This window comes from Chiloscyllium plagiosum, chromosome 11 (genome assembly GCF_004010195.1).
Source record: "Chiloscyllium plagiosum isolate BGI_BamShark_2017 chromosome 11, ASM401019v2, whole genome shotgun sequence".
Classification (NCBI taxonomy): domain Eukaryota; kingdom Metazoa; phylum Chordata; class Chondrichthyes; order Orectolobiformes; family Hemiscylliidae; genus Chiloscyllium; species Chiloscyllium plagiosum.
This window is the reverse complement of record NC_057720.1, coordinates 23,908,458-23,922,440: the sequence shown is the minus strand read 5'-3', so window position 1 is coordinate 23,922,440 and position 13,983 is coordinate 23,908,458.

Genomic DNA, 13,983 nt, shown 5'->3' with positions numbered 1-13,983 from the left:
CTATCCTTTCACTACATGTTAAATTTACAAGTTGCATTGCCACCTGCTTTGAAATTATGCCCTCTATATCCGAATGCGAGATAAGTCTATCCTTTAGGGCTGGAAACGATTTGAACACCACCTCTAGGTGGTGCATTGAGGGAGGCTGACATCTTTGGGGAGCGACAGAAATATTTGTGACTGTAATAAGTGAAAGTTTTTCAAATACAGTGGAAAACCGATGATTTTTAGCACCCTTAGGATGGAGATTAATTCCTGAAAACATTAAGAAGATTAATAACCCCAAAGTTTAGCAGAAAAGCTCCAGAGCAGAGGTTATTTACTGAGGCTTTACAGTGAGTTCAATAGCTGATTTAAATAGTTAGCAGGAAGGAAATCACAAGCTACTTGTAAAATAATGTGTACAAGTTATTGGAAGTGATACAGGAAATTTATATTGATAAGGTTACTTGCAATGCAATTTACTCTTAGTGCTAAAACTAGAACTTAAGGGGAACAATACAGATGGCGCAAGGAGCCCAGTCACCACTTTATCCACCATTTTGGTAATTATAGATTTTGTTTGGTACTTTAAGGAATTTGATATCCAAAGTCCATATACACACCAACTACCCTCAAGTCCTTTTACTCACTCTATCCCCGTAACCCTTTCCCCAATTGGTAATCAGAAACCTATCATCAATCTCTCCTTTAATCATACTCAACACTAAGGTTCTGCAGTCACGTGACGTAAAAAAAACCCCAAAGATTTACAACCCTCTGAGTTTCTGTCCTGAATGGCATTCCCTTTATTTTTAAAATATATTTAAATTTCTGGAGAAATATTTGCCGCACATTGTGAGTTCCATTTGCCCCTCACAACAGAGTTCTGAATCAAAGGGCAAAATCCTCCAGGTTATCACGAGAATATTTCTCTTTGGTTCACACTTGGCTTCATTCTTTGTCTACAAATAATCATTGTACAAGAACAAATATTTGCCAATCTATCCTAGCAACAGTATTGTGCTTCTGTAGCTCAATTGCACTTGCAGCCTCTTTTGCTCTAAATTGGAGGAAGAACTGCCATCACCAGCAAGACATGTTGTTCATTATAGCACTCTTGGTATTCTGGTATTCACTGCGAGCCTACAGTTATTCACAGGAGTATAACATACCTGAATTAATTAGACTAATTGTCTTAGCAACTCGGACTTAGCAACAGCTCTGACAGCTTGCAGCCAGCATGCTGTTCTGGGTTAACTGCATAATTATTTGTACTAATTAGTTATACTAAATAGGAAGATGTACATTTATAACCAGACAGTTGACACCATTTCTGCGACACAACTACGGTAGACCTGTATGGCATCTTGCTTCAGTTCCCAAGAATGTCCACTTTCTCGAAATGCATTTCCAAATTTGAAGTGACAAATTGGGAGAAATGAGCGATTAATAGTGGCAGTTGTTACTTTTAACTTTAAATTTGTAACTGCCTGAGTAACATTCTGATGGAGCTGATCACCATCGCAGAGCCCGAAAACTGGGCAGTTTGAGAGTGTTAAAGTGGTTAATGGACTCAATGGTAAGAGCTGCTACTGCTCCTCAGATGCTGCCTGAACTGCTGTGCTCTTCCAGCACCACTAATCCAGAATCTGGTTTCCAGCATCTGTAGTCATTGTTTTTACCTCAATGGTAAGAGCTGCTGCCTCTCAATGTCAGGGACTCAAGTTCAGTTCCAGCCTGTCTGTGTGGTGTTTGCATGTTCTCCACATGTCTTTCCATGTGGGTTTCCTTCTATAGTCTGAAGATTTGCAGGCTAGTTAGCCATGATAAATGTGGGGTTACGGTAGTAGGTTAGGGGTGTGTCAGGGACCCAAGTTCAGTTCCAGCCTGTCTGTTTGGTGTTTGCATATTCTCCACATGTCTTCCCATGTGGGTTTCCTTCTATAGTCCAAAGATTTGCAGGCTAGTTGAGATAGCCATGGTAAATGTGGGGTTACGGTAATAGGTTAGGGGTATGGCTTTGAATGGGATGCTGTTCAGAGAGTCGGTGTGGATGTGATGGGCTAAATAATCACTTTCTCTACTGTTGGGACTCTATGATATGAACCAGTCAAATAAATGAGGAAGGAGAGTCCAAGATGGTCATGCCACCTAGATACTAATTTGGTTGTAATATGGATAACCTGTGTACAAGATCAACTTGCTTTTCAGTCTATCTATTCCAATGACACTAATATCAACTTGACAATGTAAGTTATAACCCAGATTTATCCACAAATGCAAGGCAGCAAAGTCAGAAAGACCTCAGGAGATGATATTCCCTGTCTTTTTGTGAGTTAGCTCAGGTCATGGTCTAATGCTCAGTGTTATGAACTGTGGTCAACAGTGGAACCCATCAGTTTTTGGTGGTGATTGCAGAAGAGATATAACCTCAAGACCAATGACTACTCTTTTGAGAAGAGGACTTTTAGTTCCTTTAAGCTATTTTGCTCCCAGCTGATGTTATTTACTTGACAAGTCAGATCACAAACTGAAATCTGTTTGATAGATCATTTTTTGTTTTCTTTTGTTTTAATGAGATAGTCTGTCACTGTAACACACACATTCAATGTTGTAGATTTGCTTTTAACAACAAAACATAAGTTTAATATGTAAAAGAAATGAAGAATGAATAAAGAAACAAATTATTTGCATATGATATGTTTAAAGATTTCAATGTACATGGTAGAATGCAATCCTATTAATTCCAACAGAATTCCTTTACACCACAGGCAGTCTCCTGAATGAGCCTGGACCCAAGTCGATTTGTATGCAGGTCAAATCACATTGCAGGATAATGTGAAGCAGCTGTTCACAAGTATATGAAGCATTCATATGTTGGGTCTTTAAATTACACCCCTCTATGGGATGGTGTTCATAAATATGAGCAGTCCTAAGTCAGATGTTCGTAAATCGGGACCCCTTATACTCACACCAGAGAGACGATTCTCATCTTTATAACACATGCGGTTTGATTAAACGGATGCTTTAATTCTTGGTCCTGAGGATCTGATAGCCTCTTCTTTCAGCCTTCATGCTGAAATTTAAACAATTCTTGGATAAGCACACGAATGGTGATGGGACAGTGTAGGGGGATGAGCTAAGAATAGTTCACAGGTCGGCGCAACATTGAGGGCCGAAGGGCTTGTTCTGCTGTATTGTTCTCGGTTCTATGTTCTATGCAACTAAGTGTTGACTTATCAGCTTCAAATAACCCCTTCATAGTTTTGACCAAACATTATGGCCTGGATACTTATGAATTAAACTCCATACACTGAGGTAATCTATTTCTTAGCAGTTCTACATTATTTCCCTTCTTTAGGTATAACTGTTTTACACATCAAGTTCCAGTCAAGACCTCTGTAAAAATTGAAACATAAGAGGCTTTCTTCAGACTATGGATGTTTTCCCTGAGAAGAAAAGAAATTTCATTCTGGAAACTTCCACCTGAAGCTGAGTGCAAGAACTGTTGACTCTGTTTATTTTTTGAAACTCATATGAGGAAAATAAAACCCCATTGTTCTTCAGATAGCCTCTTGCTCATATGGTGTTTTAAAATAAATCACCATGGCTTCAGTATTGCTTCCAAATTAATCATTAAACCTTTCCTAGACACAGACCAACCCATGTGCCACTTGCTCAAACTCAAAACTCTCTAAAATTAATGATATATTTTTAATAGCACAATTTCCATCTCAACTCACATATGCGGATGTCATTGAAATCACTTGATGTACTTTATACCCCTAGTTATATTGCTCATTAAAATTGTAAATGGGAATCTCTTAAGAGCAATGAAAGAGAAAAGACCATGAGCAATGGAGAAGTGAGCAGAGGATCTGCTCTTAAGCAGATTACTGCTGGACTCAATGACAAAGCCAAGGTGACAGAGACTGCCCTTGACTTCAAAGCTGCACTTGACTGAATGTGGCATCAAGAGGCCCAAGCAGAACTGGAGTCAATGGGAATCAGGGGAAAGACTCAGTCCTGGTTGAGGTCATACCTGACATATAGAAAGGTACTTATCTCAGGTCCAGGACATCTCTTCTGGGTTGTGTCCCAGACCCAACCATCTTCAGCAGCTTCATCATCAACTTGCCACCATCATATTACCAGAAGTGGGGATCTTAGCTGATGATTACACAATGTCCAGCTCCTCAGTTTCTCAAGCACTCCATGTTCAAATGCAGCAAGAACGTGAACAATATCCATGTTCGGGCTGAAAAGTGTTAAGTGAAACAGCTACTTGGAAACTAAGGCATTGTTAATTGGCGTGTCAGCGAGTGACTTCCACATGTTGATGCTGACAATGCACGGATGTTGGAGACCTGTGCAGTAGCTATATAATTCACATGGAATGTTGGGTATGACTCCAAATAGCAGAGAGCTTGTCCCCTGATTCCCAGTTGGGGGAGCCAGTGGCCTTGTGGTGTTAGTGCTGGTCTGTTAATCCAGAGACACAGGTGGACTTGGATTCCAATTCTGCTATGGCAGATGGTGACACTTAGATTAATTAAAATCTGGAATTAAGAGTCTGATGATGACCATGATACTGTTGTTGAGTGTTGGAAAAACCCATCTGGTTCACTAATGTCCTTTAGGGAAGGAAACCGCCATCCTTACTTGGTCTGACCTTCATGTGATTCCAGACCCACAGCAATAGGTAGATGCCAGTTTTGTTTTATTTTAGCTGTACAGGCATAGCTTGGCTAGTGGAGTGGCAAGTTCTGACTGACAGTTCTTCAGTACTATTAACAGAATGTTGTCATGTTGGTGTCATGATGACATACAAAGACTTGGAAGTCCCATATTATCCCCAGAGGCATTAACTTTACACAGCAGCAAAATCTCTGTAAGTGCGGCATGATTTTACAAGTCACAAGGCATATGTGATAATACTGTGGGAACATAATGGTTAAGTTACTGGACCAGTAATTAACATTGGACTAAATTAAAAAAACTGAAAGGACTCTGGATGCTGGAAATCAGAATCAAACAAAATAGAAATTGCTGGAAAATCTCAGCAGGTCTGGCAGCATCTGTGGAGAGAAATCAGAGTTAATGTTTCGGATCCAGTGACCGTTCTTCAGAATGGGTATTAATATCAGACTTGTGGTGTCAAAGCATGAATTCAAATGACAGATAGAGAATCAATTCATTAAAAAAATTTTTAAAAACTAGCTTCAAGAATGGTAATCATGTCAATTTCTCTTAATATTCGGTTCATAAACGGCCCTGAAGGGAAAGGAAGTCTATCACTCTTTTCCAGTCTGCGCTATTGAAAAATAGATCTTGGCATCTGGGAACGTTGAGACTTTGCTTTGTGCAGAATCTTCTCGGGGGGCTTGAGCGATATAGGCTATGATGGGAAATGTGGCAGAATCATGTGAGAAGTTCAGCAAAGCCTATCCCAACATTGGGAACAACTTGCTACATCTTTTAACTAAACCTGAGGCACTGAGATGAGATTCTCAATGGCAGGTGTAGGTTCAGGTAGATGGACTAGGTGGGGACCTGAGGCAGAGCAAAAGCAAAGTCTCAACGTTCCCAGATGCCAAGATCTATTTTTCAATCTGGTTTCCAGCATCTGCAGTCATTGTTTTTACCTAGGTGGGGACCTGAGGCAGAGCAAAGTCTCCAGGATTCATGGAATGCGCTATTAAAAGGGGATCTGGATCCTCGGAGCCTCGTCAACACTTAGAGGTGGAGACTGTGGCCAGGTGCTTGTCAGAGAATCATGCAACATTTTTCCTTTCTCTTTGGAATGGCTGTGTTTCAGTGAGCTGGGAATATTGGGAATGTCAGTGCTCGGCTGGCTGCACAGCGGGCCTTTTAAAGATTTCTGTTCTTTTGTTGGATATCTGATGTGTGGCGAATTCTTCCAGGAACAGCAGGTAGCAGAATGGGGCTGGAATCAGGCAAGACTAGCACCAGAGCCATGGGGGAGTAGACGGTAGGGGCTGCATCTTACTGCCATTTGGTCTATCTGTCAAACTGCTGTTACAACCAGGTAAGGAAGGGGAACTATCTCTCCTCTTCTTAAGACAATTTCAGATGATTACAATGAACATCTGAAACATTCTTTCTTAGCATGCAGCTATCACACTTCAAATGTAACCAAAGTTAACTGGATCAAAATGCAAAGGCCAACTTCAAGGTTTCCCTGAGTGTGTGAATGAGGAATTTAAGAACCACTGTCCCATGGAAAATAATCAAAACATGACATTAAACACATACGCCGCTTAGGTAATTATTTTTTATGAAAGGGAGTGTCTAATATGAACAGATGTTAAAGGTAGATGCAGTTTAAAGTTCCTAGAATCCTTGAGGTATGAATGCAAAGCTTAGGTCTATGCCAGTTCTGCTGTTGTTTTGTTTTCTTATCAGCAGCGAAGTTTGTACAATCCTCGGTTCTTTCGAATTATTTCAGTGACCCTTCTTGTGCCATTCCAATTGTCAGGAATTTTGTTGTCTCCTGTAGCACTTCCAAACATATTTTTGGCTTCCAGCCTCTCCAGCCCTTCCCAGTCGCACTGGGTTTATTTTAATATGTTTGAGAGGTATGTCCTGAAGAATGATTACACCCAAAACATTGACTTCTCCACCTCCTGGTGCTGCCTGGCTTGCTGTATTCTTCCAGCCTCCTGTCTGTCTGTTTTGGATTCTAGCATCTGCACTTTTTTAGTCTTTGACCAGGTATATTTGTCTAGCAGTCTATCCCTGGCATTGTCAAGTTTCATTTTCCCTTCATGGGATTCGCATGTCATTGACAAGGCCAGCATATATTGTCCATCCTTAATTGTTCTTGAATGCGGTGGCTCGCTAAGCCATTTTAGACAGAAATTAGAGTCAATCACATTGTTGTGGGTCTGCAGTCACCTTATTTCATGGTCGTTTCATGGTCACCATGACCTCATGTCCTCAGAGCCTCTGGATTACTCGATCTATGATATTAGCACAATGTCATCATCTGCCCAAATCCTTATTGTTACCAGGCCAGGTTCGCTCTCTCAGTAAACTTTAACAAGTGGTACCTTTATACTCTCTTCCATGAGCCTTTTGTCAGTACACTGGGATTCAATGTGTTTTCAGGTGCATGTTCTTTTGTTTTTCCCAACAGCAAGCAATAGACAATAGGTGCAGGAGTAGGCCATTCTGTCCTTCAAGCTAGCACCACCATTCATTATGATCATTGCTGATCATCCTCAATCAGTATCCTGTTCCTGCCTTATCCCCATAACCCTTGATTCCACTATCCTTAAGAGCTCTATCCACCTCTTTCTTGAAAGTATCCAGAGACTTGGCCTCCACAGCCTTCTGGGGCAGAGCATTCCATACACCCACCACTCTCTGGGTGAAAAAGTTTCTCCTCAACTCTGTTCTGAGTGGCCTACCCCTTATTTTTAAACTGTGTCCTCTGGTTCGGGACTCACCCATCAGCGGAAACATGCTTCCTGCCTCCAGAGTGTCCAATTCTTTAATAATCTTATACATCTCAATTAGATCCCCTCTCAGCCTTCTAAACTCAAGCGTATACAAGCCCAGTTGCTCCAATCTTGCAGCGTAAGATAGTCCCGCCATTCCGGGAATTGACCTCGTGAACCTACGCTGCACTCCCTCAATAGCCAGAATGTCTTTCCTCAAATTTGGAGACCAAAACTGTGCACAATATTCCAGGTGCGGTCTCACCAGGGCCCCGTACAGCTGCAGAAGGACCTCTTTGCTTCTATACTCAATTCCTCTTGTTATGAAGGCCAACATGCTGTTAGCTTTCTTCACTGCCTGCTGTACCTGCATGCTTACTTTCATTGACTGATGTACAAGAACACCTAGATCTTGTTGTACTGCCCCTTTACCAACTTGACTCCATTTAGGTGGTATTCTGCCTTCCTGTTGTTGCCACCAAAGTGGATAACCACACATTTATACACATTAAACTGCATCTGTCATGCATCTGTCTACTCACCTAGCCTGTCCAAGTTACCCTGTATTCTCCTAACATCCTCCTCACATTTCACCCTGCGACCCAGCTTTGTGTCATCAGCAAATTTGCTAATATTACTTTTAATACCTTCATCTATATCATTAATGTACATTGTAAAAAGCTGTGGTCCCAGCACTGATCCCTGTGGCACACCACTAGTCACCGCCTGCCATTCCGAAAGGGAGCCGTTTATAACTACTCTTTGTTTCCTGTCAGCCAACCAATGTTCAATCCATGTCAGTATTTTGCCCCTAATACCATGAGCCCTAATTTTGCTCACTAACCTCCTATGTGGAACTTTATCAAAGGCTTTCTGATCCACTGGATCTCCCTTGTCCATCTTCAGAGTTACATCCTCAAACAATTACAGAAGATTAGTCAAACATGATTTCCCCTTCCATAAATCCATGCTGACTCTGATCTATCCTGTTACTGCTATCCAGATGTGTCGTAATTTCGTCCTTTATAATTGACTCCAGCATTTTTCCCATCACGGAGGTCAGACTAACTGGTCTATAATTCTCTGTTTTCTCTCTCCCTCCTTTCTTAAAAAGTGGGACAACATTAGCCACCCTCCAATCCGCAGGAACTGATCCTGAATCTATAGAAAATTGGAAAATGATCACCAATGCATCCACGATTTCTAGAGCCACCTCCTTTAGTACCCAGACCATCAGGTCCCGGGGACTTATCAGCCTTCAGACCTAACAGTCTCTCCAACACCATTTCCTGCCTAATATAAATTCCCTTCCGTTCAGGTCCTTCAGCCACTGTTACATCTGGGAGATTGCTCGTGTCTTCCCCAGTGAAGACAGATCTAAAGTACCAATTCAACTCTTCTGCCATTTCTTTGTTCCCTGTAATAAATTCACCCATTTCTGTCTTCAAGGGCCTAATTTTAGTCTTAACCATTTTTTTTCTTTTCACATACCTAAAAAAGCCTTTACTATCCTCCTTTATATTTTTGGCCAGTTTACCTTCCTACCTTATTTTTTCTTTGCGTATTTCCTTTTTAGTTATCCTCTGTTGTTCTTTAAAAGCTTCCCAGTTCTCCGATTTCCCACTCATCTTTGCTATGTTATACTTTTTCCCCTTTGTCTTTATATGGTCCTTAACTTCCATCATCAAGCACGGCCACCCCTGCCTCCCCTTAGGATCTTTCTTCCTTTTTGCAATGAACTGATCCCGCATCTTCTGCATTATATCCAGAAATACCTGCCACTGTTGTTCCACTGCCATCCCTGCTAGGGTATTGCACCATTGAACTTTGGCCAGCTCCTCCCTCATAGCTCCATAGTTCCCCTTATTCAACTGAAATATTGTCACTTTCGATTCTATCCTCTCCCTTTCAAACTGCAGATTAAAGCTTATTGTATTGTGGTCACTACCTCCTAATGGCTCCTTTACTTCGAGGTCCCTGATCAAATCCGGTTCGTTGCACACCAGATCCAGAATTGCTTTCTCCCTGGTAGGCTCCAGCACAAGCTGTTCTAAGAATCTATCTCTGAGGCACTTCACAAAGTCTCTTTCTTGGGGTCCATCTTGATTCTCCCAGTCTACCTGCATGTTGAAATCCCCCATAACAACTGTAGTAATATCTTTGCGACAGGCCAATTTCAGCTCCTTATTCAATTTACACACTTGGTGTTTTGGAGAATACTAATTTTTCTCAAATGTTTTCAGGGACAGAGAACATGGTGAGAAACATCTGCTTCTTCCCTCTGTCCTTAAATTTGAAATAGCAAATAATACAACTTTTTTTTTCTGAGTGGCAATATTTAGTTTGGGTTTAAAAACCATGGAAAAGTTCCCCTCAGCCATTAAAAATAATAGTGATATATTTGAGTGGTTACAAATCCGAACAAATCTTTTGCTTCCCAATTTAAAATAACTAGTCATGTTAAAATCAGGTCTCCTTATTTAATATTCTGTCCATGTAAAAAGGCAGTGCTCGAAAAGGATTTACTTGATGGTTAACAATGTTTGATTGATGCTTTTGTAATTAGACTTTAGATCCATGATACAGTTCCAGTGAGCATGAGACATTTTTACCTCATGTATCGCACATATATACGTGTCATCCTCTAAGATTAGATTACAGTTTTCAGAAAGCACGTCCCAAGCCCATGCATTAAACTTTTAAATTTTGACTATTTCATGTGATCAACTAGGTGACATAATGATCAGTGAATAAATGTACTGCAGTACAAGTCACTGATCACGTATTTGTGTTAAGGAGATATTTGCAATTCACTGCAACGATAGATAACCCAAGGGGATAAGCATGACTAGAAAATCTGTTTATTCCTTACTCATTCAGGAGTTCAGTACTCCCTTGCTATACAGGAATATTCATTTGTATGGAAATATTGGGATTAATTTTCCTATATTTATTAAATTGGAAATGCGGTAAAATAAACGCCAAATTTTTAAAGAAGATATTGTTTTGTTACTGCTCCATTCAAACTAAAAAGTGGGGCAATAGATAATGAGACAAAAACTGACCCCATTTCTTCAGTCTGATCTGGATTCAAATGAAGCGATGGAAGAGGTGAAAGGGTAATGTTCTAACTCAATGCACCATGTAGTCTCTTGGTAATTATTACAATCTATCTTGAGAGTCTGGATGACACTGGCTACATTTATTGCCATTTCTGATTGCCCTGACAACTGAATGCTTTCAGGCCACTTCAGAGTGCGTTAAGAGTGAACCGCACAGTACAGTATTGGAGTCATGTGTAGTCCTAACTCTTCAAGTGTATCGCAGGAGTACATTCATCAGTCAGTTTTGACTTTACAACAATCCAGTAGCTATCATGGTAATTGTCCTGGTGCCATCCTGCAAACTACCAGATTGATTTAATTCACTTTCATTTGTTTGAACTCTCAACCTCTGGCAACCAGTCCAGTACCATAACCAACTAACGTTAACAAAATACATTCATATAGCACCTTTCATGACTTCAGAGCATCCCAAAATGCTTTATATAAAATTAATAACTTTTAAAAATGTAGACACTATTGAAATGTAGGATATATGACAGCCAATTTACATACATCCCTGTGTTAATGGTAGGTTATGCTTTAGCACCATTGTTTAAGCTAGAACTGTTAATCAGGAGACCTGAGAAAATTCCCCTTCAGGTTCATTTGGATCGTTATGTTCACCTGAGAGGGCAAACAGGGCTTCAGTTGGTGGCTCATCTGAAAGACCATACCCCTAACAGTGCATTCTGTCTATTTTGCACTATGGTGCTATTCTAGATTTTGTTCTTACATTGCTGCAATGAGACTGTAAGGATCATTGAATCATAGAATCTTAGAAACCCTACAGTGTGGAAACAGGCCATTGGCCCAACAAGTTCACACCGACCCTCCGAAGAGTAACCCAGCCGGACCCATTCCCCTACTCGATAGCTCCAGATTTACTCCTTAATAATGCACCTACCCTACACATCCCTGAACACTAATGGCAATTTAGTTTAACCAATTCACTTAACCTGAACATCTTTGGATTGTAGTGGACCGGACTTGTACTGTCATTCAAAGAAGATCAAGAGGTTATGATTTCCCCTCAAGGAACATCTTCAAAAAACATTGACTGACATGCCATTACTGTTTGTGAGTGCTTGCTCTGCAGAAGTAATTGCCGTAATTACTTGTTGCTACAATGGCTTCCAAATGTAACCCATTGTATGGCAAATGTAATAGGACATAACTGAGATGTCATTTGTCACTCTTCCTTTGTATTGAAATGTACAGAGTTTAAAGTGGTTATTTTCCCAGCTGTAGAAGGTAGAGATTAGCTGCTAAAGAGTCTCTGAGGTGATCAAGATAGACTGTTGTGTTACACAATCTTTAGGTGGAGAAGCAATTTGTCCTAAATAAAAACCGAAAGAACTACGGATGCTGTAAATCAGAGACAAAAATAGAAATTGCTGGAAAAGCTCAGCAGGTCTGGCAGCATCTCAGGTCTGGCAGCATCTGTGAAGAGAAATCAGAGTTAACGTTTCAGGTTGAGTGACCCTTCCTCAGAACTGGTATGTCTCATCCACATCCCGCACCTCCGTCCTCAAACCCCACCCCTCCAACCGTAAGAAGAACAGAACCCTCCCCACCAACCTTCGCATTAACCACATCATCCACCGACATTTCTGCCACCTCCAAACGGACCACACCAGCAGGGATATTTTTCCCTCCCCACCTCTTTCTGCTTTCCGCAAAGACTGCTTTCTATGCCCCCAACCTCCCGTCCTGGCACCCTCCCATGCCACCGCAAGAATTGCAAAACCTGCACCCACACCTCCTCCCTTACCTCCATCCAAGGCCCCAAAGGAGCCTTCCACATCCATCAAAGTTTTACCTGCACATCCACCAATGTCATTTATTGTATCCATTGTTCCCGATGCGGTCTCTTCTACATTGGGGAGACTGGACACATCCTAGCAGAGCGCTTCAGGGAACATCTCCAGGACACCCGCACCAATCAACCCCACCGCCCGTGGCCCAACATTTCAACTCCCCCTCCCACTCTGCCGAGGACATGGAGGTCCTGGGCCTCCTCCACCGCCGCTCCCTCACCACCCAACGCCTGGAGTAAGAACGCCACATCTTCCGCCTTGGAACACTTCAACCCCAGGGCATCAATGTGGACTTAACCAGTTTCCTCATTTCCCCTCCCCCCACCTTAACCCAGTTCCAAACTTCCAGTTCAGCACTGTCCTCATGACCTGTCCTACCTGACAATCTCCCTATTGTACTCTTTGCTACTTTCTCCCCAGCCCCCCCCTCCAAACCCTCCCCCATTTATCTCTCCATCCTGGAGATTCCCTTCCTCTATTCCTAATGAAGGGCTTTTTCCCAAAATGTTGATTTTCCTGCTCCTCGGATGCTGCCTGATCTGTTGTGCTTTTCCAGCACCACTCTAATCTCAACTCTGCCTTGAGTTTGATCCAGTTCTGAGGAAGGGTCACTCAATGTGAAACATTAGCTCTGATTTCTCTCCAGATCTGCTGAGCTTTTCCAGCAATTTCATTTTTAATCCTGAGGTCCTGATGGAGACAAGTTTGACATAGTTGGCTCCTGATTGGGTAAGGGGTGGCAGGAGGCTATTTAATAAAAGGCGTCATGTATGTTTAGTGTGCAGCATGCTGGTCAAAAGACTGCCCATTCCCTGTAATGCAGAGTACTGAGACCAAGTGGATGACCCAATTGCAATCTGTGCTGGGATTAACTATTAGCGTATGGATCAAAATTCAAACCCCAGACATTCCAATCTCAAAACAAAACAGGACAGAAAGAAATTAAAATATACAAGGTATGACATTGCTGCTTGTAACTCTTCTGATACATATTAACCTGGAGGTCAAATTGGGTTGGCAATATCAGCAGAGGCAAAACTATATGTCGTTCTGTGCTTTGGACTTGTAATTTCACCTAACCTCTCTACAGTCATCCCTGCCTCAGCTGAGGGCCACACTCTCTCAAAATTGCAAACGACCCACTCTGTACTACATCCTCAGGAGAATTCATACTCTCAACAAACAGTATTTCAATTCCATCTCAAACATCAAAAACTGTAGTACAACAAACTTTTATCTACCCACCTCCATAACCAGCGCACCTCAAACAATTCAGAAGATTCCCCTGGCCTCGGAAACTACTCAGACACCATTAGCCATGTGGCTGATGCACCTGCCACCCCCACGCTGATTGATGGTGTCACTCCCACCCCCATCATGGCAACTCACACAACCACTTCCGCCCCTCACAATTCCTCATGCATCACACGTGACATCACTTCCGCCCCTCACATCATCACTGATGCCACACGCTCAGTGACCACCGCCACCCCTACTGCAGTGGTCACTACCACTTCCGCCCCACCAGCGCCACTCACCTGCATTCTGCTGACACGCCCCCCACAGACCCCACTGTCACTATCCCCACCCCCCAGAACCCCGAGGGGAACACTACCC